This window comes from Heterocephalus glaber, unplaced genomic scaffold (assembly GCF_053883595.1).
Source record: "Heterocephalus glaber isolate CG9 unplaced genomic scaffold, H.glaber_assembly_v1.0 deba00001613, whole genome shotgun sequence".
NCBI classification, from domain to species: domain Eukaryota; kingdom Metazoa; phylum Chordata; class Mammalia; order Rodentia; family Bathyergidae; genus Heterocephalus; species Heterocephalus glaber.
The window spans coordinates 24,321,249-24,345,566 of record NW_028258384.1 but is presented as its reverse complement, the minus strand read 5'-3'; the positions used below and the strand labels follow the sequence as shown (position 1 = coordinate 24,345,566).

Genomic DNA, 24,318 nt, shown 5'->3' with positions numbered 1-24,318 from the left:
GTGAATTGTTTCATTGGACCACTTTAGCATAAAGAAAATAATAATATTATTTTAAAGCTATCTCTTGTAGCCATGATTAATGTAAACATTACATTATCCTAAAAACAGTATTTTCTTCATTTGTGAAATGAATTAAATCTTGACTTCATATGACTCTCAATGTCACCAAACCTCAGACACGAATTTGTATTTGCTTTTTTGGAGTTAAATACATTAGCCCTTTTTTTCCAAGATCATTTGATAATTTGTACTTCCCTTAGAATGTTCTCTTTCTTTGATGCTTTCTTGGATGAAACAAAATTCTTTACATGAACATCTACAACTTCTGTAAGTTTAATGAAAGTATTCAAGGAACAAACTGCCTGTTAGAAACACTGCATGGAAAAGGAAATTTGGAAGGCATTATGAGAGTAAGAAATCTGACCATGTGGAAATTATTACTTTGGGAATGAATAGGTTTCAGAAGCAGAGGAAAGAATAAAATAAAACCTGAAGGCATCAACTCATCTACTTTTAAATTGAATAATATCCCTTATAAGAGGAAGTTGGTGAAAGTAAGCCAAAATCAGAGGAATCAGACTGTAAACTGTATATTCTTTTATAACAGGTCGAGATGTTATGTTTTTCTAGTCTCCACTCCAAAGAATGATATGGCCCCAACACGTTAGTATTGCCAAAGTTGAGGATGTCATACCTTGATATCCAAGCCCTTCAGCTTTCCCTGTATCTGTAATATCGTCCTTCCCTTACCTAAAATATTATTAAAATCTAATCTTGAGGTATTTAAATAAATGTGATTTGATTGTCTTTATATATATATATATATATTTCCTGGGCAGGAGATGATGAATTAAACCAAAGCACAGATATCTTATTTCAAACAATAGTTTAATTAATGATTTTCCTTATTTTCTAAGTTTACTTATATTGCATGACAATTCAAACAATGACAAATGAGAATATCCATAAAAATTACATGTTTCTAGGGCCTAATTTTGGGTAAATATGCCTGCATGTAGGATATGCTTAAAATTACAAATTTAGGTTCTAAAGAGATATCTGTTTGTTGATATGCAAAAATACAACAGGTGTGAACCAAAATATCTGTGTGCACACACTTAACTCTTAATTTCATGTTACGGAATTATTTTTTTCTTTTTTGGGGGTACCAGGGATTGAACTCGGGACCTTGTGCTTGAGAGGAAGGTGCCAGAACCACTGAGCTAAATCCCTCCCCCTGAATTTTTTTTTTTTTTTAAAAACACTTTTTCGAACACATAAACCAAGCTTACATTCTGTGGTCCTCACTACTTATAATTACAAAACTATTTTACTGTGTACATCCAGAATGCACAATTGCACTTTGATAAATGGTATAGAGACATTCTAGTTACAGTCTGCTTGCTCATTAGATATCCCAAGTATGATGCTATATAACAGTGATTCTTCTCTAATATGTACATGAATACAATAGAGATCTTATAAAGAAAGAGTTATGACATAAAACTCTTGGGTAAATGTGGGCCATTGGGAAATCTTTGGTAAGCAATAGAGTCAAATAGCCAAATCTCCCTGTGTGTGTGTAAGTAAATTCATTTACATAACTAACTCAACAGACTTATTTACAGAGTTTTGTACATTACCCTAATGATGTGACTAACTCAAGAATGGCCTCTTCTTTTTTTTTAAAGAGTCATGAAAAGAATTTATTAGAGGAAGATATAGGATGCACCCAGAAGCAAGAGTGGAGTGCAGGTGCTCAAGGAAATATGAAGCACCAAGAAAGGCCTTTTTGAGGTACTAAGTACATAATTTAGGTTTTATAAGTTGACACATATCTACAGTGTATTTGAGGAATGGCTGTCAATTATACAGTTTGTCAATTATGTACAGAAATGGATTTTTGAAGAGCAAAAGTTCTTTAACATAGTTATATATTCATGGTGAGAATAAATCATTCAGGACTGGCTTGTATAACTGATTTTCCCATGGTTTGTGACCTAAAGTAGACCATTTAATCATTGGGGACATATTTAAGCCCCATTTGCCCATATGCATCTGCCTTCATGCAATGCTAAGAGAATTATTATTATAAAGTGCACTGAGACTCTAAGATAAATGGTTCTAAGGAAACACGAAGTATTAAATATCCCAATAAACATGTTCATCATGAAAAGATTAAGACTAATGAGCAACACTCAGTTTCTTCATTAAAGTCTTTCTCAGCTTTAGTTATTATTAAAGAAATAAATTTTATTGGCAGAGTCATATACTTTAGAAGGTTAACACACCCAGATGCAATGGTAATCACACACACATGCACGCACATATGTGCGTGCACACACACACACACACACACACGAGCATACAGATCTTAAGGCAGATAATTTATTTTCATCAAAAATGATATTATGCCTCAAAGTCAGGCCCCTTATTTTGTCTAATGGTATTTCTAACTCACGGCTTCTTACATAAGATGGGTTGTTTTTAGGTTATTAGTACATGTATGTACTACATAATGCTTATATTTCTTGGGGAAGTTGGTACATACCTCATTTTAATTCCTTTTTTATTCCCTTCCCCTTCCCTCCTTCTATGCTTTTAGTTTTTTAAAACTTAATATTCCTTAGCAATATTTAACTTTAAAATGCTTGAGTTACAAAAAATTCACACTCTGAGAAGCATTTTGAGAAATATGTAACTGTCTATAACTACACAGGAATGAAATAAAATGACTGAAATGTGGTTATACTAACTTTTAAGAGCATGGCTTTTTGAATCTGTATGCGCTTGAACAAATTCCAGTTATTTGCTTGGCCTCAGCTATTTTTAACATTTGTAGAAGGAGATAAAAATGACTACACCTCAAACTTACGGTGAAGATTAAAAAAGAAATTTATTTTAAGCACCCAAAATGGCACATTACAATGTGATAGGTATATCGGTGGCAAAAATCTGTGATGATACAGACTACATCAGTTTTAATATTTGTGATTTTAGTAAGATAAAGTTTTCCCCACAAGATTCAATAGAAAGATTGAGAAGGAGTATCTGTCATTAACTTCTTTTGAACCTGGATATTTTTAGTGACATGGTAGAAGAAAATCAGAGTGGTAAAAGGACTACTTCAGAAAACTAGTCTATAAGTTTAGAATGTGTTTTTTATTTTTACTTTTATTAATATAAGTTTGCAGTACACAATGATTACTTACCTAACACATCTTAATTCTTTTGTTCTTCCCTTTCTCCTCCTGTCCCTCTCCACTCCCTCTATCTCTTGGTCCTCTTCCCTTTCACAAAAGATCTATTTCCTGATTTCCTATTATCTTTTATTTTGCTCTTTAATTTATTTATACATAGGTTTTAGTCCATTGTTTTAGTCTGTTTCTTTTAACCTTTTGTTAGGGTATATCAAACTTGCCTAAATGTTTTTTTCACATTTATTTTGTTTTACTTTAGTTTTGACTACTCTGTAAGCTGAGCTCAGTATATGTATGTATTAGTCCTCCTTTCATCTAGGGCTTTCATTTCTTTCTTAACTTGATGTGTTTTACTAAAAAGTTCACATCATCCCAAAACTAGCCAACAGTATTCTTCCTTTTCCAAAAGAAGATAGGGAATGGGAACAAAGAAGCGAGGTATCTCATGTATAGGCACTAATTTCATATGATGAATATTATCATTATGTATATCTAAAATGTACCAACAAATGTTTTTGAAGCAAAACAAAGACCTTAAAGAAGGTTCAGAAGCATTTTTCGTGAAGAAAACATCATGCTATTCTTTGAATAATTACAAAAAGAGAAAGCCTACTGGAAATATTATAAAATAAAAAGGTAAGGATTTTTCAGTCTTAGGAAATTTAAAGTGTTTTTAAAAAATATAATAGAAATTGCTTTCTAAAAGTGAGATTAAATAGCATGTGAAGACCAATGAGGTGAAAACAAAGGCTAAAATTCAGCTATTACCACCGTCTGTATGTAAAGTTTTACAAAATATAATAATTTTTAACCTCTTATTATTTCTTTTCTTAAAATTTTATTTTTATTAATACACATTTGTCAGACATACTGATCACATTCATCATAGGGAATTTGTACCTGTACATAAAATATCTTAATTCTTTTTCCCCCATTCCCCTCCCTGCCCTTCAGCCTCTCCACCCCTCCCCATATCCAAAATCTTTATTTCCATTTTTTCCTTTCATTCTTTTTTTCTTTTCCCTTCCTCCCCTTCCACATCTCCCTTCCCTTGTTCCTCTTCCCATTTGAACATTTTCTTCCTTTCTTCCCAATATCTATCATCCATTTTGTCTTTATTTACGCTTTTGATTTCTCATACAAGAAAAAAAACAATGTGATATTTTAACATGTGTCTGATTTATTTTACTTAAAAGTATGGTTTCAAGGTGTATCCATTTACCTAAAATTGTCACATTTGTCCTTCTTTATGGCAGAGTAGTACTCTCCTGTATATAAAAACCACGTTTTCTTTATCTATTCATCTGTTAATGGGCATCTAGGCTGTTTTCATGATTTAGCTATTTCAAATAGTGCTGCTATAATCATGAGTGTTAATATATCAGTGTGGTATGATGCTTTTAACTCTTTCAGGAAGATACCAAGAAGGGGATAGCTGGGTCAAATGGAACAAGTTTTAGTTTTTTGAGGAATCTCCACACTGATTTCCATATTGGTGGTACGAATTTACACTCCCACCAATAGTGGAGAAAGATTCCCTGTTTCTCAGAGCCTACACATCGTTAGTTATTGGATGAGTTCTTTTTTTTTTTTTTTGGTATATCTTTTTATCGGTACACTTTAGGTGTACGATATAATGACATTCATCATTAGAAATATGTACCTTTACATAATCTCTTGGTCCTTATTTTTTCACCCTTCCCCTGCCCTCCATTCAACCACTCCATCCCTCCCTATTTACAGAGACATTGTTTTCTTTTTTCATTATCTCATATTACATTCCCTTCTTTCTTTTCCCCTACCCCTGACACTTCCCCCTCCCCTTTGTCCCTTTTCTTCCTATTTCACATTATCTATTATACCTTTGAGTCCTTATTTACACTTTCAGTTTCTCACACTAGAGAAACTATTTGGTATTTACACATGTGTGTCCTATTTATTTCACTTAAGAGTATGGCCTCAAAGTCCATCCATTTAGCAATAAATATCTCTAATTTCTCATTTTTGATGGCTGAGTAGTACTCCAATTTAAAAAAAAACACATTTTCTTGATCCAGTATCCAGTTGATGGGCATTTGAGCTGTTTCCAAGTTTTAGCTATTACAAACTGTGCTGCTATGAACATGGGTGCACATATATCACTGTGGTATGATTCTTTTAATTATTTGGGGAAGATCCCCAGCAGGGGAATAGCTTGGTCAAATGGGACTTCCAGGCCTAGTTCTTTGAGGTATCTCCATACTTATTTCCATAGTGCTGGCACCAGTCTACACTCCCACCAGCAGTAGAGCAGGGTTCCTCTTTCCCCACAGCCCTGCCAGCATTTGTTATTTATTGATTTCATGATAGCAGCCATTCTTTCTGGAGTGAAGTGGAAACTCAGCATTGTTTTCATTTGCATCTCTCAAATGACCAGTGATGTTGAACAATTTTTCCTATGTTTATTTGCCATTTCAACTGCTTTATGTGAGAAATGTCTATTCATTTCAGATGCCCATTTTTGGATTGGGTCTTTCAATTTGGAAGGTTCTGATTTTTTTTTAAAGTTTTTTATAGATTCAAGATAGTAGACCTTTGTCTGAGAGACTGCTGGTGAAAATTTTTTCCCACGTAGGGGGTGGTCTTTTCATACTGCTGGTGGTTTCTCTTGCTGTGCAGAAGCTTTTTAGTAAAAAGAAATCCTACCTGTTGATTGCTTGTGCTAGTTCATGGCAACTGAGGTTTTGTTCATAAAGTCTTTTCCTACACCAATGTCTTCAAGAGTTCTACCTAACCTCTGGGCCAGCCGGTTCAGCATTTCTGTTTTTATATTTAGATCTTTAAACCATTTATTTTTAGTTTAGTGGATGGTGAGAGATACAGGTCTAGATTCAATTTTTGGCGAGTTGAAACGCAGTTTTTCCAGCACCATTTATTAAAGAGGCTATCTTTCCTCCAGTGAGGGTGTTTGGCTCCTTTGTAAAAGACGAGGTGGCTGAGTGTTTCTGGAGTTGTTTCTACATCTTCTAATCTGTTCCACTGGTCCTCAGGTCTGTTTCTTTGCCAGTACCATGCTGTTTTTATCACAGTAGCTTTGTAGTAGAGTTTCAAGCTGGGGACTGTGATACCCCCTGCCATGTCTCTGTTACCTAGAATTGCTTTTGGTATTCTGGGACTATTCTTGTTCCAAATGAATTTTTGGATTGTTTTCTCAAGGTCTGTGAAGTATGCTGCTGGGATTTCAATTGGGATTGCATTGAATCTATATAGCATTTTTGGAACTATGGTCATTTTCACTATGTTGATCCTTCCTACCCAGGAGCAAAGGATGTCTTTCCATTTTCTGATATTCCCTTCAATCTCTTTTTTCAAAGTGCTATAGTCGTCAGAGAAGAGGTCTTTGATTTCTTTTCTTAGGTTGATTCCTAGGTATTTCAGTTTTTTGGATGCTATTCTGAAAGGAATTATCTGCCCTATTTCTCTCTCAGAGAGTCTGTTGTTCGTGTAGAGGAAAGTTATTGATTTTTGTGTGTTGACCTTGTATCCAGCTACTTTACTGAATTTGTTATTAAGACTAGAAGACTTTTGGTGGAGTTCTTGATGGCTTTCATATAGAGTATCATGTCATCTGCAAATAATGACAATTTGATTTCTTCATTTCCTATCTTTATTCCTTTTATTTCTTTCTCTTGTCTAATTGCTGTAGCTAATGTTTCCAAAACTCTGTTGAACAGGAGAGGTGATAGTGGACATCCTTGTCTTGTTCCTGATTTTAGTATGAAGGATTTCAGTTTTTGACCATTTAGTATGATATTGGCTGTTGAATTTTCATAGGTGACTTTTATCTGATTGAGGTAGAGACTGTCTATTCCAATTTTTGTAGGGCTTTTATCATAAATGTGTATTTGATTTTGTCAAGTGCTTTTTTGCATCTATTGAGATGATCATATGGTTTTTGTCTCTGGCTCTGTTGATATAGTGTATTACATTACTTGATTTGCATATGTTGAACCATCCCTGCATCCCTGGGATGAATCCTACTTGTTCAGGGTGTATGATCTTCTTGATGATCTTCTGCATTCTATTGGCCAGTATCTTAGTAAGGAGTTTTGGATCAATGTTCATTAGTGAGATTGGCCTATAGTTCTATTTTTTGATTGGGTCTTTCTCTGCTTTTTCGATCAAGATGATGCTTGAATCCAGGAATGATTTTGGGAATATTGCTTCCTTTTCAATTTCATTGAAGAATTTAAACAGTAGTGGCAGTAGTTCCTCTCTAAATGTCTTGTAGAATTGAGCAGTGAAGCCATCAGGACCCGGGCTTTTCTTACTTGGTAAGTTTTTAATTATGTTTTCAATTTCATTGATTGATATTGTGTTGTTTAGAATTTTTTGGTCTTCTTCATTCAAATTTGTTAATTTATATGTGTCTAGGAATCTGTCCATTTCTTCTGTGTTTTCCAACTTATTGGAATATAGGTTCTCAAAGTAGGTAATGATGATTCTCTGCATTTCTGCTGGGTCTGCTGTACTTTCACCCTTTTCATTTCTAATTGCATGGATTTGGGCCTTTTCTTTCCTTTTTCGGATAAGGTTGGCTAAGGGTTCCTCAATTTTGTTGTCTCTTTCAAAGAAACAACTCTTGGCTCCATTAATTTTTTTTATTGTTTTCTTAGTCTACATTGCATTGATTTCTTCCCTGATCTTTATATTTTCCTCCCTTGTATGAGCTTTGGGGTTGTCCTGGTCTTCTCTTTCTAGAAGCTTGAGGTTCAGCATCAGATTGTTTAATTGGGCTGGCTCTGTTTTCCTAATATGATTATTCACTGCTATGAATTTCTCTCATGAGACTGCATTAATTGTGTCCCATAGATTTAGATATGTTTTGTTGTCATTGTCATTTATTTGAAGGAACTGTTTGATTTCTTCTTTAATTTCCTCTCTGACCCATTGGTCATTCAGAAGTGTGCTGTTCAATTTCCATGTGTTAATGAAGTTTTTGCAGTTTCTTTTGTTATTGATCTCCAATTTCATCACACCATGGTCTGATAACATACAGGGGATAACTTCAATTCCTTTACACTTACCTAAATATGTTCTATGAGCTCGTATGTGGTCTATTTTGGAGAACGACCAGTGTGCAGTTGAAAAGAATGTGTATTCTGATTTTGTGGTGTGAAACATTCTGTAAACATCTGTTAAGTTCATATGTTCAAGAGTTTGATTGAGTTCTAGTATTTCTTTGCTTGTTTTTTTGTCTGGTTGATCTATCTATTTGTGACAATGGAGTATTGAGGTGCCCCTCTACTATTGTATTAGTGCTTATATGGTTTTTAATGTCCGTTAGTATTTGTTTTATATAGTTGGGTGCACTAGTGTTTGGTGCATAGATATTTATGATTGTCATCTCTTTCTCTTGGATTGTTTCCTTTACAAGGATATAGTGTCCTTCTTTGTCTCTTTTAATCAGTGTTGGTTTGAATTCCACTTGGTCTGCAAAGAGGATAGCTACTCCTGCTTTTTTTCAGGTTGCTGTCACAAGAACTATTGTTTTCCACCCTTTAACTTTCAGTTTATGGTTTTCTTTTTGAATTAAGTGTGTTTCTTGTGTCCAGCATATTGTTGGATCTTGCTTCTTGACCCATTCTGCCAGTCTATTTCTTTTGATTGGTTAATTGAGACCATTAACATTGATGGTTATAACTGAAAAGTATTTAATTACCATTGTCATGACTTTTTCTTTTTGTTGGGTTCTCCCCCTTTACATTTAATTTATTGTCATGCCAGATAGGTTCATTCTGCTTTGCTTCCTGGGGTTGTGATCCTCAGTGTCTGTTCCTAGGATATCGTGTAAAATTTTTTGGAGTGCTGCTTTGGTATTCATGAAGTTTCTAAGGGGCTCTTTGTCATGAAAGTATCTCATTTCACCATCAATTTTGAAAGATAGTTTTGCAGGGTACATCAGTCTGGGTTGAAGGTTGTTTTCCTTTAAGGCTTGAAAGGCATAACTTCAAGCTCTTTTAGCCTTGAGGGTTTGCAGTGAGAAGTCTGCTGTGATTCTGATGGGCTTTCCTTTGTATGTGATTTGTTTCTTTTCTCTAACTGCTTGTAGAATTTTGTTCTTTTGTTGGGTTTCTGGAATCTTCACAATTATATACCTATGTGTAGTTTTTTTTTTTTTAATCAAGGCTAGTTGGAGTCTTACATGCCTTGCTTATCTGTATGTTAAGTTCTTTTCCCCTTTTGGGGAAGTTTTCTGCCATCACTTCTGTGAACAGTTTTTTTTTATGTCATCTGTACTCTCCTCTTTCTTCATTGACTCCAATCAGTCTTATGTTATTTTTCTTTGCATCTTCTAACAGCTGCTGGATTGATTTCTCATGGTCATTTACTATTTTAAAGAATTTTTTCTTTTCCTGGTCACTAATTGCAATCTTATCTTCTGTATCTGAAATTCTGTCTTCACATTGGCTCATTCTGCTGCATAGACTTTCAATGGAATTTTTAATCTCTTGGAAATCTGTTTCCATCTGTTTTATGGATTCTGTTTATTTCCTATATTTGCATTCCATCATGTTCCTCAGCTTCTGTATTTTTTTACCTGTATCCTCTCTAGATTTATTAATCATGTCTTGCACTATGGGCACAATCTTCGCTGTTATGTGAGAAATTATTTCTGATTTCATTTTTTCCAGATCCTCTTTTGTTGCTAGTTTAGGGAGTCCAGGTTGTTGAGTATCAGAGTGTCCCATCTCATTTCTTTTTGGGGTTGCTGTAGGTGATATTGAAGTCTGGTTCTGAAGCTTTTTTACCTGTCTTCTCATTTCGACGTGTGTGTAGGGGGGTGCGTGGCTCACCTCTTCTGTGCTGAAATCTGTGGCATGCTTACCCGGAAGTCTTTTCCTTACTGGGAGCCATGGCATGCCTTCCCAGAAGCCTCTTGCTGGCTGGTAGCTGTAGCATGCTGATGTGGAAGTCTCCTCTGGGCTGGGAGCCATGGCATGCCAACCCAGAGGCCTCCTCTGTTCTGGGAGCTGATTGGATGTGTTCTTAATGGTAGCCATTCTTTCTGGAGTGAGAAGGAATCTCAGTGTTTTTTTAACTTGCATTTCTCAAATGATCAGTGATGTTCAACATTGTTTCCATATATTTATTTGTTGTTTGTACTTAGTCATCTGTGAAGTATGTATTCATTTCTTATATCCATTTGGAGGGCCTGATTTTTTTAGTCCTTTATATATTCTACATATTAGTCCTCTGTCTGAGGAATAGCTGGTAAAATTTTCCACATTCTGTGAGCTTGACTTCTCAGTCTGTCACTGGTTTGTTTTGCTGTGCAAAAGCTTTTTAATGTGATGGGATACTAGTTGTTGATTCTTTGCAATATTTCCCATGCAATTGAGGTTTTGTTCATAAAGTCTTTACATATATCTATGTCTTCAAGAGTTTTACCGATTTTATCTTTCGGTAGATTGTGTTTCTGTTTAATATTTAGATCTTTGATCCATTTGATGTCACTTTATGCATAGTGAGAGAAATGGGGCTCGGTTCAATTTTTGGCATGTAGAAACCTGGTTTTCCCATTTACTAAAGAGTCTGTCTCTGTTCCAGTGAAGATGTTTGGGACCTTTGCCAAAGATAAGTTACATGAATGTGCTTGGAGTTATTTTTGCATTTTCTACTCTTACGTTGATCCTCTGGTCTTTTATTTATTTATTTATTTATTTATTTATTAATTTATTGCCAGTAACACACTGTTTTTTTTTTTTATCACGATAGCTTTATAATATGACTTCAAATCAGAGATTGTGATGCCCCCTGCCTTTCCTTTGTTGGCCAGAATTGGTTGTGGTATTCGAGGTCTCTTCTGATTCCATATGAATTTTAGAATTGTTTTCTCTACTTCTGTGAGAAATGCTGCTAGCATTTTGATTGGGATTGCATTAAATGTGTCTAACAGTTTTGAAAGTATGGCCATTTTCACTATCTGGCTATCCAAGAACAGAGGCTATCTCCATTTTCTGATATCCTCAATCTCCTTTTTTCAGAGTATTGTAGTTTTCAGTGAGTAGGGCTTTTACTTCATCTGTTAGATTGATACCTAAGCATTTCATTTTCCTTGATGCTATTGTGAAAGGTGTGGTTTCCCTAATTTCTCTCTCAGTGAGTTTGTTATTCCTTTATAGGAATGCTATTGATTTTTGAGTGTTGACTTTGTATCCTACTACAATGCCATATTTGGTCAATAATTTTAAGAATCTTTTGGTGGAGTTTTGGGGATATTCTACATAGAGTATAATGTCATCATAAAATGATAATTTAACTACTTCCTTTCCTATTCATATGCCTTTTATTTCTTTATCTTGACTCATTGCTCTGGCTAATGTTTCTAGAAGTATATTAAAAAACATGGTGATAGTGGGCATCTTATCTTCTTCCTGATTTTAGAGTGAAAGTTTTCAACTTTTGATGATTTAATATGATGCTAGCAGTTGGTTTTTCAGAGATGGCTTTTATCAGATTAAAATAAGAACTTTTATTCCAATTCTGTGTAGGATTTTTATCATGAATGGATGTTGGACTTTGTTAAATTCCTTTTCTCTGTCTATTGAGACAGTCTTGTGATTTTTGTCTTTGGTTCTGTTGATGTGGTGTGTTACATCGATTGATATGGGTATGATGAACTATCCCTGAATCCCTGGCATGAATCCTACTTGACAATGGCATAATCTTCCTGATGATTTCCTGCAGTTTGCTTGACAGTATCTTATTGAGGATTTTTTTTCTATGTATAAAACCCTTTTATGAGTCTCCATTGTTTGTACCCAGCCAAAAGACAAAATAACCTATATTACCAGAGTCCACATCTCCATACTCATTTTTCTTTCTTCTTTTCTTTTTTTTTTTTTCTTAAATTCTTTTATTGGTACATTTTAGGTATACAATACATTTACATTTATCATTGGGTGCTTGTACCTGTACATGACATATCTTGGTTCTTATTTTTTCCTCATTACCTGTGCGCCCTTCACCCCTCCACCCTTCCTTATTTACATACTTCATTTCTATTTTTTTTCCTTTTCTCATAATTTTTCCTTTCCATTCTTTCCTTTCCCCATCTCCTCCCACCACTCCTACCCCTTTGGACCTTTTCCTATTTCAAAGTATCAATTATTAGTTATTAACCTTTTTAATCCTTATTTATACTTTCAGTTTCTCACACTAGAGAAACTATTTGGTATTTATACATGTGTGTCTTATTTATTTCGCTTAAGAGTATGGCCTCAATATGCATCCATTTAGCTATAAATGACTCTAGTTTCTCATTCTTTATGGCTGAGTAGTACTCCATTTTATAAAAAAAAAACACATCTTCTTTATCCAGTTTCCAGCTGATGGGCACTTGGGTTGTTTCCAAGCTTTATCCATGCTCATTTTTCTGTCCTTAGGTTCCATATTCAAAATAAACTTTCAGGATACACCCCATTTCTCTGTTATTGTTTTAAGAACATGCTTTTTCTGACTAGGTCATGTTATCAAGACTTGGCTAATGAGTCCTGTCTTCACCTTTCTCACTGGGCTTAGCCTCGTGTGTTCCCATAGAACCAGTACCATTCCTTGCAAAACTGCACACTTACTCCCTTGTGCATCATCCAGCTTTTTCCTCAGAAGGTCAGCTACATAAGAACAGGGCCATGCTTGTCTTGCTCAACTGATCTATGTTATCATTCCATGTTTTCAGTGTATATGCTAAATTCTAGCCTCTCTGTGTATATATGCCTTTGTTTTAAATCCTATGGCATTCACAGCCCATACCATTTTATTGACTGTGTCACTATGAGCTGCCTTTTATTCTGCTGCATTGTAAACCTTTGCAGGCAGAAGCATTCCTTTTTTTTTTTTTTTTTTTTTGGTACTGGGGATAGAACTCAGGTCCTTGCACTTGTGCAGCAGGGGGCAAAACCACTGAGCTAAATCCCTGGCTCGGTAGAAGCATTTTTAAAAGCACACAAAGGGAGGACCTAGCATGGGTGGCACTGTGTACCTGGTAAGTCTTGATGGGGTGGTTTTCCATGTTGAGATCCCAGACTTTCACAGTCAGATAGTCCCTGGTCATGATATACCTCCCACTGTGGCTGAACTTCACATCTGAAATTGAAGATATAATTTCAGAGAAAAATGATCTGTTGCTTCGATCTTCCAGCCCTTCAAAAAACTTGGTGTGCCTTTCACACAGGGGCCGATATCCTCATGTTGCACAGCCGGATTGTCCCTTTGCTGCTGCTGTACACAAAAGTGTTGCAGTGGTGGGGGTGGAACTCTGCCGCTGTGATCACCTCAGTGAGCTCCTCCATGTTGGCTGGCTTGATGTCCAGGATATTAAAACTTTGATTGGTTATTTCAAAGTTCCATAGGTTAATTCTCAGGTCATCAGCAGATATGTAGGTTTCATAGTCGCTGTTGACTGATATGGAGTTGATGTGATACATGTGTGCATTGGCAAATACTCTTCGAGGGGTGGCCTCCACCATCAGGTCCACGGGTCTCAGAATGGGCACCCGCAGGGTAGTGATGGTGGCAGGATCCTGGAGCCAGCCCTCCTCATCTTTTTGATTGTAGCCTTCTGGCCTCTTATCACACTCATTGACTTTCCATAGCTTCACAGTTTTATCATTAGTAGAAGAAAGTAAGCTGCATTCTTCTGAGGGAGCCATCTGATTTTATTGATTTTTTTTCTTCTCTTTCTAAACTCTTCAGGTAATCGAATTCGCGTTCATGGCTCTGGAATATGCTGTAAACATTGTATTCACTCCTACGATGAACTTGATTTTTACTTTCCTGCTCTCGTTGAAATATTACAACCCGACCCCCCTGTCCCCTGTTGCTAGTAATTCTCCCGTGTGGTTGATTTCTACCTTAGAGATAATGTCAGCTTCAGTCGCATAGCTGTGGTAGCGCAGGAAACTTGTTGATTTTGCGGGCATCAATGTCCTCCTCCTTTGACAGCAGGCTTCCTTGCTTGGGAACCAGAAGCCAGCAGACAAGTATCCATGATCCCTCCCCGCATCCAGTCTCACAGGAGAGGGGGACAGGGGAGCCAGTGGGAATGCACTATGGTCCTAGCCCTCACGCCCACACGCGCGCACTCGCAGCGGCTGCTACTGCTGTCTTATTGAGGATTTTTGCATCTATGTTCACTACGAAGATTGACCCATAGTTCTTTCTTTGGTTGGGTCCTTTTCTTATTTTGCTACCAGGGTAATGCTTGCTTCAAGGGAAAAGTTTGGTTGTATTGCTTCTTTTTCAATTTCATTAAGATTTTGAGGAAAAGGGACATTGGATCTTCTCTAAAATTCTTGTATAATTCACCAGTAAATACATCATTATCTGGGATTGTCTTTGTATGTAGGTTTTTAATTACATCTTCAATTTCATTGACTGATATTGGATTATTTAGAATTTTTATATAGTCTTGATTCAGCTTTGGTAATTCATATGTATCTAGGAATCTATCCATTTCTTCCGAGTTTTCCATCTCACTACAGCACAGTTTCTCAAAATAAATATTGATGATCTTCTGCATTTCTACAGGATACATTGTGATTTTGCTCTTTCTATTCCTAATAACATGGATTTGGGTCTTTTCTGTCTTTACCTGATGAGATTTGCTAAGGATTTGTCTGTTTCATTTAATCTTTCAAAGAACCAACACTTTGATTCATAGAATCTTTGTATTGTTTTCTTAGTGGCAATTGTATTAATATTTGCTCTGATCTTTATTTTTGGAAGAAGTTGTTTATTATTTATTATTTATTTAATTTTTTAAAATTTATATATTAATTGGTACATTTGAAGGTATACAATACATTTACATTTATCATTGGGTGTTTGTACCTGAACATGATGTATCTTAGTTCTTATTTTTTTCCCCATTATCTATGGGCCCTTCCCTATTTACATAGACTTTGTTTCCATTTTTTTTCTTTCTCACACTTTTTCCTTTCCTTTCTTCCCTTTCCCCTTCCCTTCCCACCATCCCTCCACCTTTGGACCTTTTCTTATTTTAAATTATCAATTATTCATTTTAATCATTTTCATCCTAATTTACACTTTCAGTTTCTCACACTAGAAATACTATTCAATACTTACACATGTGTGTCCTATTTATTTCACTTAAGTGTATGGCCTCAATATGCATCCATTTAGCTATAAATGACTCTTTTCTCATTCTTTATGGCTGAGTAGTACTCCATTTTATAAAAAACCCCACATCTTCTTTACCCAATTTCCAGTCGATGGGCACTTGAGCTGTTTCCAAGCTTTAGCTATTAAAAACTGTGCCACTATAAACATACGTGCACATATATCACTGTGGTATGATTCTTTTAATTCTTTGAGGAAGATACCCAGTAGGAGAATAGCTGGGTCAAATAGGACGTCTAGCCCTAGATCTTTGAGGTATCTCCATACTGATTTCCACAGTGGTTGCACAAGTCTGCACTCCCACCAACAATGGAGAAGGGTTCCTTTCTCTCCACACCCACTCCAGCATTTGTTATTGGTTGATTTCTTGATAGCAGCCATTCTTTGTGGGATGAGGTGGAATCTCAGTGTTGTTTTCATCTGCATCTCTCGAATGACCAGTGATGTTGAACATTTTTTCATATATTTATTTGCTGTTTTTACTTCTTTGTCTGTTCAATAAATGGTGTTGGAAAAATTGGATTTCAACCTGCCAAAGATTAAAACTAGACCCATACCTATCACTGTGCACTAAACTAAGATCAAAGTGGATTAAAGAGCTAAATATCAAGACAGAAACAGTAAACTTGCTGGAAGATAAGTTAGGTAGAACTCTCAAAGACATTGGCATAGGAAAAGACTTTATGAACAAAACTTCAGTAGCATGGGAGCTAACACAAAGAATCAACAACTGGGATCTCATCTTATTAAAAAGCTTCTGCACTGCAAGAGAAACCACCAACAGAGCTAAGAGACAACCTACAATATGGGAAGAAATTTTTAGCAGCTGTACCTCAGACAAAGATCTACTATCTAGAATATATAAAGAATTGAAAAAAATCAGACCCCCCAAATTCAAAGACCCAATTGCTCTGATCTTAATAATTTCCTTCCTTGCATGTACTTTGTGTTTAACTTGCTCTTCTTTTTCTAGAAGCTTGAGGTGCAACATTAGGTATTTGTTTGAGTTTTCTCTATTTTCCTAACATGGGAATTCACTGTTATAAATTTTCTTCTCAGGACAGCTTTCATTGCATCCCATAAGTTCTGATATGTTGTACTGGTACTATAGTTCAATTGTAGAAATTGTCTAATTTCTTCTTAAATTTCATCCATATTCCATGGGTTGTATAGCAGTGTGTTATTTAATTTCCATCTGTTTATGTATTTTTTTGGTTTCTTTTGCCATTGATTTCCAATTTCATTGCACTATGACCTAATAATATGCATGGGATGATTTCAATTCCTTTTCATTTATTTAAGCATGTTCTATGAGTTAATATGTGATCTATTTTGGAGAATGTCACTTGTCTAGCTAAGAATATGTATTCTGTCGTTGAGTGAAACACTGTGTGGATTTCTTCAAAGCCTTGTTTCAGTTCTGATATTTCCTTCTTGATTTTTTTCTAGTTAATCTCTCTGTTTGTGAAAGTACATATTAAGGACATGCCCTATGACTGAATTAGTGCTTATCTGAGTTTTATAACCATAAGTGTTTCTTTTATACAATTGAGTACATTGCTGTTTGGTGAATAAGTACTTATATTTGTTAACTCTTCTTCTTGGGTTGTTCCCTTAACAAGTATGTAGTGACTCTCTTTGTCTTTTCTGATCAGTCTTGGATTGAAATCCACTTTGTCTTCAAATAAAATATCTACTTCTGCTTTTTTCTGGGTTCCTGTCACATGGAATATTGCTTTCCATCCTTTACTTTCAGTTTATACATTTGTCTTTGAGTTAAATGTGTTCCTTGTATGCATCATATTTTGGGGTCTTGTTTCTTCATCTATTCTGCCAATCTGTTTCATTACACTGGTGAATTGAGACCATACACATTGATAGTTGTAACTGATATGTATTGATTTAACCTTGTCATATTATTTGCCTATTGATGGTTATCTTCCTTTCTGTTCCGTTTAACACACATCTTGCCTGGTGGAATCATTCTATTGGGAGTATCGGAACCAGTGTCTTCATTGTCTCATTCTTGAGTATCTTTCAGAACTTTTTGGAGTGCTGGTTTGGTGGTCATGAATTTCCTCAGGTGTTCTTTATTTGGGAAGTATCTAATTTCTCTGTCAAATTTGAAAGATAGTTTTGGAGTGTACAACAATCTGGGTTGGATTTTTTTTTCTTTTAGGACTTGAACTAATTCACTCCAAGCTCTTCTTGATTTAATGCTTTGCGTTGAGAAGTTTGCTGTGATTCTGATCAGTTTTCCTCTGTAGGTGATTTGTTTCTTTTTCTAACTGCTTTTAATATTTTGTTCTTATTTTGAATTTCTTGAATCTTGACAATTATGAGACTTGTGTTTTATTTTCTAATCACTGCTAATTGGTACTCTTTTAGTGTCACTTATCTCTGTGTCAAAATCTTTTCCCATATTTGGGAAGTTTTCTGCTATCACTTTGGTGAACAGGTTTTTCTTTCCTTTGTGTTATCTTCTGACTTTTCATCGATTCCAGTTAATCTTAAATTATTCTTCTTTAAATCATCTAACAGCTGTTTGATTGATTTTTGGTGATCTCTTGCTATTTTTAAGAAGTCTTTCATTTAATCTTCACCAACCACAACACTGATCTGGACTAACTTGGACAGATTTCTACAAGCCCAGTGGGTGCATAGAGTGCTATATAGTGTCTCATAGGTGTCTGGAGTTCCAGGCAGAATACACATCCATTAATTCTTGCTGCTTAACCAGGTAGAGGACTAGCCTATTGTATTAGGCATTAACTATGTCCAGGGCTCTGAATGAATGCAGAGTGGTGACCCTGCTGTGCTCAGGGTGTTTGGAACACCATGTATAAAACCTAGTTACACAGGGACTGGTATTTGGTGTCAGACAGAGACTGGTGAGTCTAGGATTGGAGCAGGTCAATGACAGCTTATTTTATGGTCAAGGCAGCCCCAGGTGCTGAGTATGGACTCAAGTTGGACCAGTGTTAGATCTGTGTGCTAGAATAAATATCCCATTTTGCTTGGGATAAACTTCAGGACCACAGTAGTGACTCAGGTGTGCTCGGGATCCAACATTGAAGACTTACTCTCGTCACAGGCAGTGATTGCTTATCTGCTCACAGTCTGAGAAAGAATGGGTGAGTCAGGGGAGGGAGCAGGTTTCTGATCATTTACCCTTGGTGTGTGCCAGTGAAAAATGCTGCCAGGTTGCAATGTCCTCTTTTTGGGAACAAGAAAATGAGGTGAGGGACCATGTATTCCAGGTCTATCCTGTGTGGCTTGGCTCTGCCATGCTACTTGGATCCCACCACCTATTTGGGTACTTCTCAAAATGACAGTTCCTATGTTGGGAACAGGCTGAGATCCCGTAAACAGCCTTGCTAGACTGCTTCACTTCTTTTAAATTCCTATGCCTATGTTTTGTTTGCAGTAAAAGTCTCATCTTTCAAATTGATATTTTGCAACAGAATATATTCCCCTTCCTTTCTTCCAATTACCTGTGCTTTTATATGATCTTATTTGAGTCTTTATGATGTGACTCCTAATCTCTTCAGGCATATTGCTCCCACGTGTGATGTATTTCAGAGAAATTCCCATGTATTTCTGAGAATAATGAACATTTTTTTGTGTTCATTTGGAACACTCTATAGATATTTATTAAGTTTATGTGTTCAAAGTTCTATTTGTTGAAAGGCTTAGTTCAACTCTGATTTTTTTGATATTTTTAAAATTTGATCTGTCTGTTTATGACAATGGGTATTGAAGACCACCACCAGAGCTGTGTTGGGTGTGCTGGGGTTGAATTCATATGTGTATAATTTTTAATCTCTTATAGTAGAATTTTTCTCTTAACCAATATGTTTTGACCTTCTTTGACTCTTCTGATCATTTTTGCCTTGAAATAAACTTTGTCTGAAAATAGAATAGATACTTTTACTTGTTTCAGTAGTCACATTGCATATAATATTGCTTTCCATCCTTTGAATTTTAGTTTATGAATTTCTTTTTGGATTAAATGTTTTTCATACACAGCATATTGTAAGGAACTGCAATATAGATTATGCTCAAAGCAGGTTGTAAGCACTGCAGGTTGTAAAGAGTTAACCACTCAATTGGCTTGTTTTGAGAAGTGAGTATGGCTAAAGCCTATGTGCTGAAGTCAGAGTAACTGGCACCATTTTCCATTTCCGCAATTAAAATTTTCTTAACTAGAAGGACAAAGTTCTACTTACAACCCTATATTTTGTCTATTCTGTTCTTAATGCAATAATTATTTTTCTTGTCCTTTACAAGCCTTGCTTGTATTAGTATCCATAGTAACTGCATGATTGCATGTCCTCACCCGTAGTTCCCCTTTAGCACTTAGTTCACCTTTACCCCAATTGATTACCAGTAAAATTCAGTGACTTGTACTGACCAGTGCCTTTGCTGCTTGCAACAACATTGGTTGTCCTGGCTCCCTGGTAGCTCTGTCTTTTTAGTTCTCGCTTTTAGTTGCTTTTGGTTATTCTTTTTTTTCATCAGCCTTGCACCATAGCACCAAACAGGAGATCAGAACCTACTGCACAGGTCTCTTGACAGCATATTATCAGGTTTGAGTTTTTTCTCCATTCTGGGAACCTGTGTCTTTTGATTGTGATAATTGAGAACATTCTCAATGAGAAATTTTACTGAAAGATATTGACTTATTCCTGTCATTGTATTATTTCCTGCTTGCTAATATTCTTTTTTCCTCTCTGTTAAACTCTTCACCCTGCGTCCTGATATATTCAGTTAATTAGACTTTTTGTCATTGTTCATTTCATTGTCTCTTCTTGGATATTGGATATCCTTGAGAATTTTTTTGAGAATAGGTTTGTTGGTCATGAATTTGTTAAGTGCTCTTCATCATGAAAAGAACTTATTTCATCTTCAATTTTAAAAGAGTGTTTTGTAGCATATATAAGTGTGGGTTGGAAATTTTTTTTCTTTTCAATCTTGAAACACTTCAAAACTTTATGCCTTTAAAAGTCTGTGTTCAGAAGACTGCTCTCTTTCTAATGAGTTTACCTTTATAAGTGATTTGTTCCTTTTCTCTAACAGCTGTCAAAGATTCTGCCCTTGATTGGATTTATGGGATTTTAACTATGATGTGTGGAAATTATTTTTTTATTATAGATATTTGAGATTTTACATGCTTCAACTATCTTTATGTTTACTCTTCCCCATATTTGGAAAGTTTTCTCATATTATTATTATAATAATTATTATTATAACCTGCAAACAGGTTTTTTATGCTATATGTTATCTTCTGACTTTTCACTAATTCCAATTTTCCTTAGATTGGTATTGCTTGCATCATCTAGCAGCTGTTGTATTCATTTTCGATGTTCTCTTATTTTCAAGGTATCTATGAGCAATTGGTACCCAGCATTTGACATTTTGTCCTCACATTGATCACTTATGCACATATTTTCAATAGTTTTAACCTCTTTAATTTCTGTTTGGTACATTTTCATGGATTACAAATCATGCTAAACTGGTCATTCATATTTTTAGCATTTTGTTTAGCTCATATAGTTTGTTTTTTATTACTAATTTTATTGTTATATTTTAGGAATACAGTATAATGACATTCATCTTTGGAAATTTGTACCTTTATATAACCTGTCTTGGTTCTTATTTTTCCCATTCATTTGCCCTCCCTTCAACCTCTCCACCCTTCATATAGTTTTTAATTGTGTCTTCTGTAAACTTGCTGACAGTTTTGTTTATTAAGTCCATTATCTATTTAGTTATATCTTCTGTGAGCTCTCAGAGTCTGTTATTGTTCTGTTTTTAATATTCTTTTTTATCATTTCAAATAATTAATCTATGTGGCTTTTGATATCCTTTCCCTTGATATCTCATGGATCAGCTTTGAGAGACTCAAGAGTTTTTGGAGGGATTTTGTTACCTTGTCTTTTCATATTTCTGTTGTTCTTGTATTTTTCATTTGTTTGTTCTGAGGTTTTTGGGCACTTAAAGTGGAAAGATTTAGTTTCTACGGTTTCTAGAGATCTCTTATTTTGTGGATGATTTGCAGTCATGAACAATGGGAGTGGCTATGTATAAGCTCTGTCCCAAGATCTGACCACCTCCATTAATTTGAAAGTGGAGGATGCAGTGTACTTGGCCCAGAAGCCAGTTCTCCCAGAATAGAATTGGTAATGATGCAAAGGCAATCCAGATATTGGCATACAGAGAAGATTTGTTAATAGAAACAACAATGTCTCCTTGGCAATAACATGTAAATCACAACAGTAATGACATCAAAGACAAACTCAATATGGAAATACTACAAGAACCAATGATGTCCCACCCTTAGCCATAGAAAAGAGATCTATAATTATAGTAGAAACACTAAGACTAACCAAATGTTAAAGTAAATATCTACTATAGGCAATAACTTTACTTGCAATAACAATAGAAAATAATTCACTAGTTATTGCATAAAATGAATTATGTTAAGATTAATAAAACTTAATGGTTATATTAGTGAAGATAGAGTGGGTGGGGAATGGGAGAATGAAATGAGAAAAAAATTAAAAATTAGCAATGGAAGATGAGAAAGGTAGAAAAGTGAAGTAAAGCATCTTATCAAAGAGTAAATGGAAATCAATACAATTAGATGATGGTAATGGAAAAGAAGAAAGAAGAAGACGAAGAAAAATAAAAAAGATAAAAATGAAAAAAATTAAAATTAAAATTTAAAAAAAGAAAGAAAAAAAAAAATCCCAAACCCCTAAAAAAACAACGGAGAAGAGAGAGAGCAAAAAGTAAGAAATGAGTCAAAAATAAATCCCCCCTCTATTTTTGAATCAGTGGTTTCTTTCCAGAATCTGCAGTTTTAAAATCGAGCTAGCCAGCCTGTGGGTTTGTGAGGTGGCCTCCCTGCTCCAGAGGTCCTTCTATTTTCCCCAGGCTGTAGCAATCATGCAAGCTGAAGTGTGTCTTTTCTTATATAGATAGATGGGTAAAGCAGTCAGACCTCTGGTCTGTGCTTGATGTAAGCAGCACAGCAGAGCAGGAGTGGCCCCCTGAGGAGTGGAGCCTTTTGGAGCCATCAGCGCTGCCCCGCGACCCCCACTCATGCCTCCCAGTCAGGAGTGGTCCAGTGAGGAGCTGAGCCCCTCAGGCAACTGCAGCACCGCCCCCCCACCCCCCACCCCCCACCTCTGGCCTCAGGACTGTGCCTGTACTTGGATCCACACCTCAGAGGCACAGGGGCTCATAAAGGCCATTGTCCTGAGCTCCAAAAGATACAGCAGTAGTGAACAACAGAAATACAGCCTCTCTCGGGCTCCTTGAAGAAAATTGAAGCCCACTGTAAAAGTGAAGAGAATCTCTGAAACAAAGGCACACCAGACCACCATACTTAGTAAGTTGGAAGGATCATCACCTCCCATCGGAACCTGTACTATCTTCAGGGGAAGGGCAATTGGAACCTGCAGTAGAACCTTGCAGAGTTCAACCTTACAGGAGATCAGGGAGCTCAACTTGGGACTTGCAGCCAGAAATCAGCCTGAATCTCAAGGGTCTGCTGCTGGCTTGCTAAGACTAATTTACTTCGATCTGCACACTGAGGCCCATGTTGTCTATTGTGACACCAGAAACATACCCTGAAGGAGGCCCTTCATTTTTATTTTTTTATTTTCAAAATTTTTTTTTCATATTTTTAATTTTTATTTTTCATTTTTTTCTGTACTCTTTTCATTTTTTTGTCTTCTTTTTCTTTTTTTCTACTGCTCTTTCTCTCTTCCTCTCACTCTTTTTTTTATTTTTTGTACCAGGGATCAAACTCAGGGCCTTGTGCTTGCAAGCGAGGTGGCGGAACCACTGAGCTAAATCCCTGGCTCTTTCCTCTCACTCTTCCTTTCTTGCTCTCCCACATTGTTCTTCATCTCCCTTTTTGTTACAGTTTCTAGCTTCCCTATTGCAGTTAGGTTGTTCTGTTCTTGTCTTTGTTCTTTCATTCTGTCTTTTCCTTGTCTTCAAAAGTTCCCTGGAGTTTGCATGATCTTCCTGTCCTCTGGCTTCACCGCTAACCTTTCCCTATCCTTCTACCTTTCTATCTCTCCCTCCCCAACTCCTTCTAAGTCCCTGTCCTGAAGGGTAAAGTTGCTATATTGAAGAGTTTATTGACTATAAACTTATTTTAGGCTGGACTTCAATTTTGATTTAATTCACATGGTTAATGCTGATAGAGGTGATAGATTAATAACTATCACAAGTTGTCATTTTCTAAACTGTGGTTAATACTATTGTTGTTGCTAATTGTATCACTTTGGCTAAACTGTTGTGATTGATTTAATCATTTATCCTTCCTGGTATAATGAAAATGAGATTGCCCCAGAGTCATTAGAGACTCAAAACCAAAAGACCAGCTGTATCTGGAAGACACTTCTGAAAGCAATCATTCCATAAGGGTTCTAAATACAAGCAACAAAGATACTTACAATAAGCATTACTGAAGTATCAACACAGGAATTTAACCAAAGACAATACCAACAGCAAAAACAGAAATGAGGACATCTAAGCAAGGCACAGTCACAGACTTCCACCCCACAAAAGGCAAATTCTGGGGGAAATGAAGTAGAAAATTCTGAGAATCAACCAGCTGGACACCCTGAACTGATAGCACAGGAAGAAGCAAAACAGATGAATGAGGCTCTAGAAAAATTCAAAACAAAAACAATTTGCCAGATAACTACAGAGATGGTGAGCAGAATGAAAGACATGATTAGAGACTCTAGAACAGAAGCAGATAAAAAAACAGATGCATTCAGGACCATGATGGAAGCCATGAATGCCCAGCATAGGAAAGAAATGGAAACCACGAATGCCCAACATAGGAAAGAAAGGGAATGTATGAAACAGATTCAAACAGATATCCAGGAGATTAAAAACTTTATTGAAA

The 24,318-nt window shown here is 35.9% G+C and overlaps 1 pseudogene; it reads right to left on the bottom strand.

Moving 5' to 3' along the window:
• Positions 1-22,492, bottom strand: part of LOC101725401 (serine/threonine-protein phosphatase 2A 55 kDa regulatory subunit B beta isoform pseudogene) — a 175,920-nt pseudogene extending 153,428 nt beyond the window's left edge.
• Positions 22,493-24,318: the final 1,826 nt, after the last annotated feature.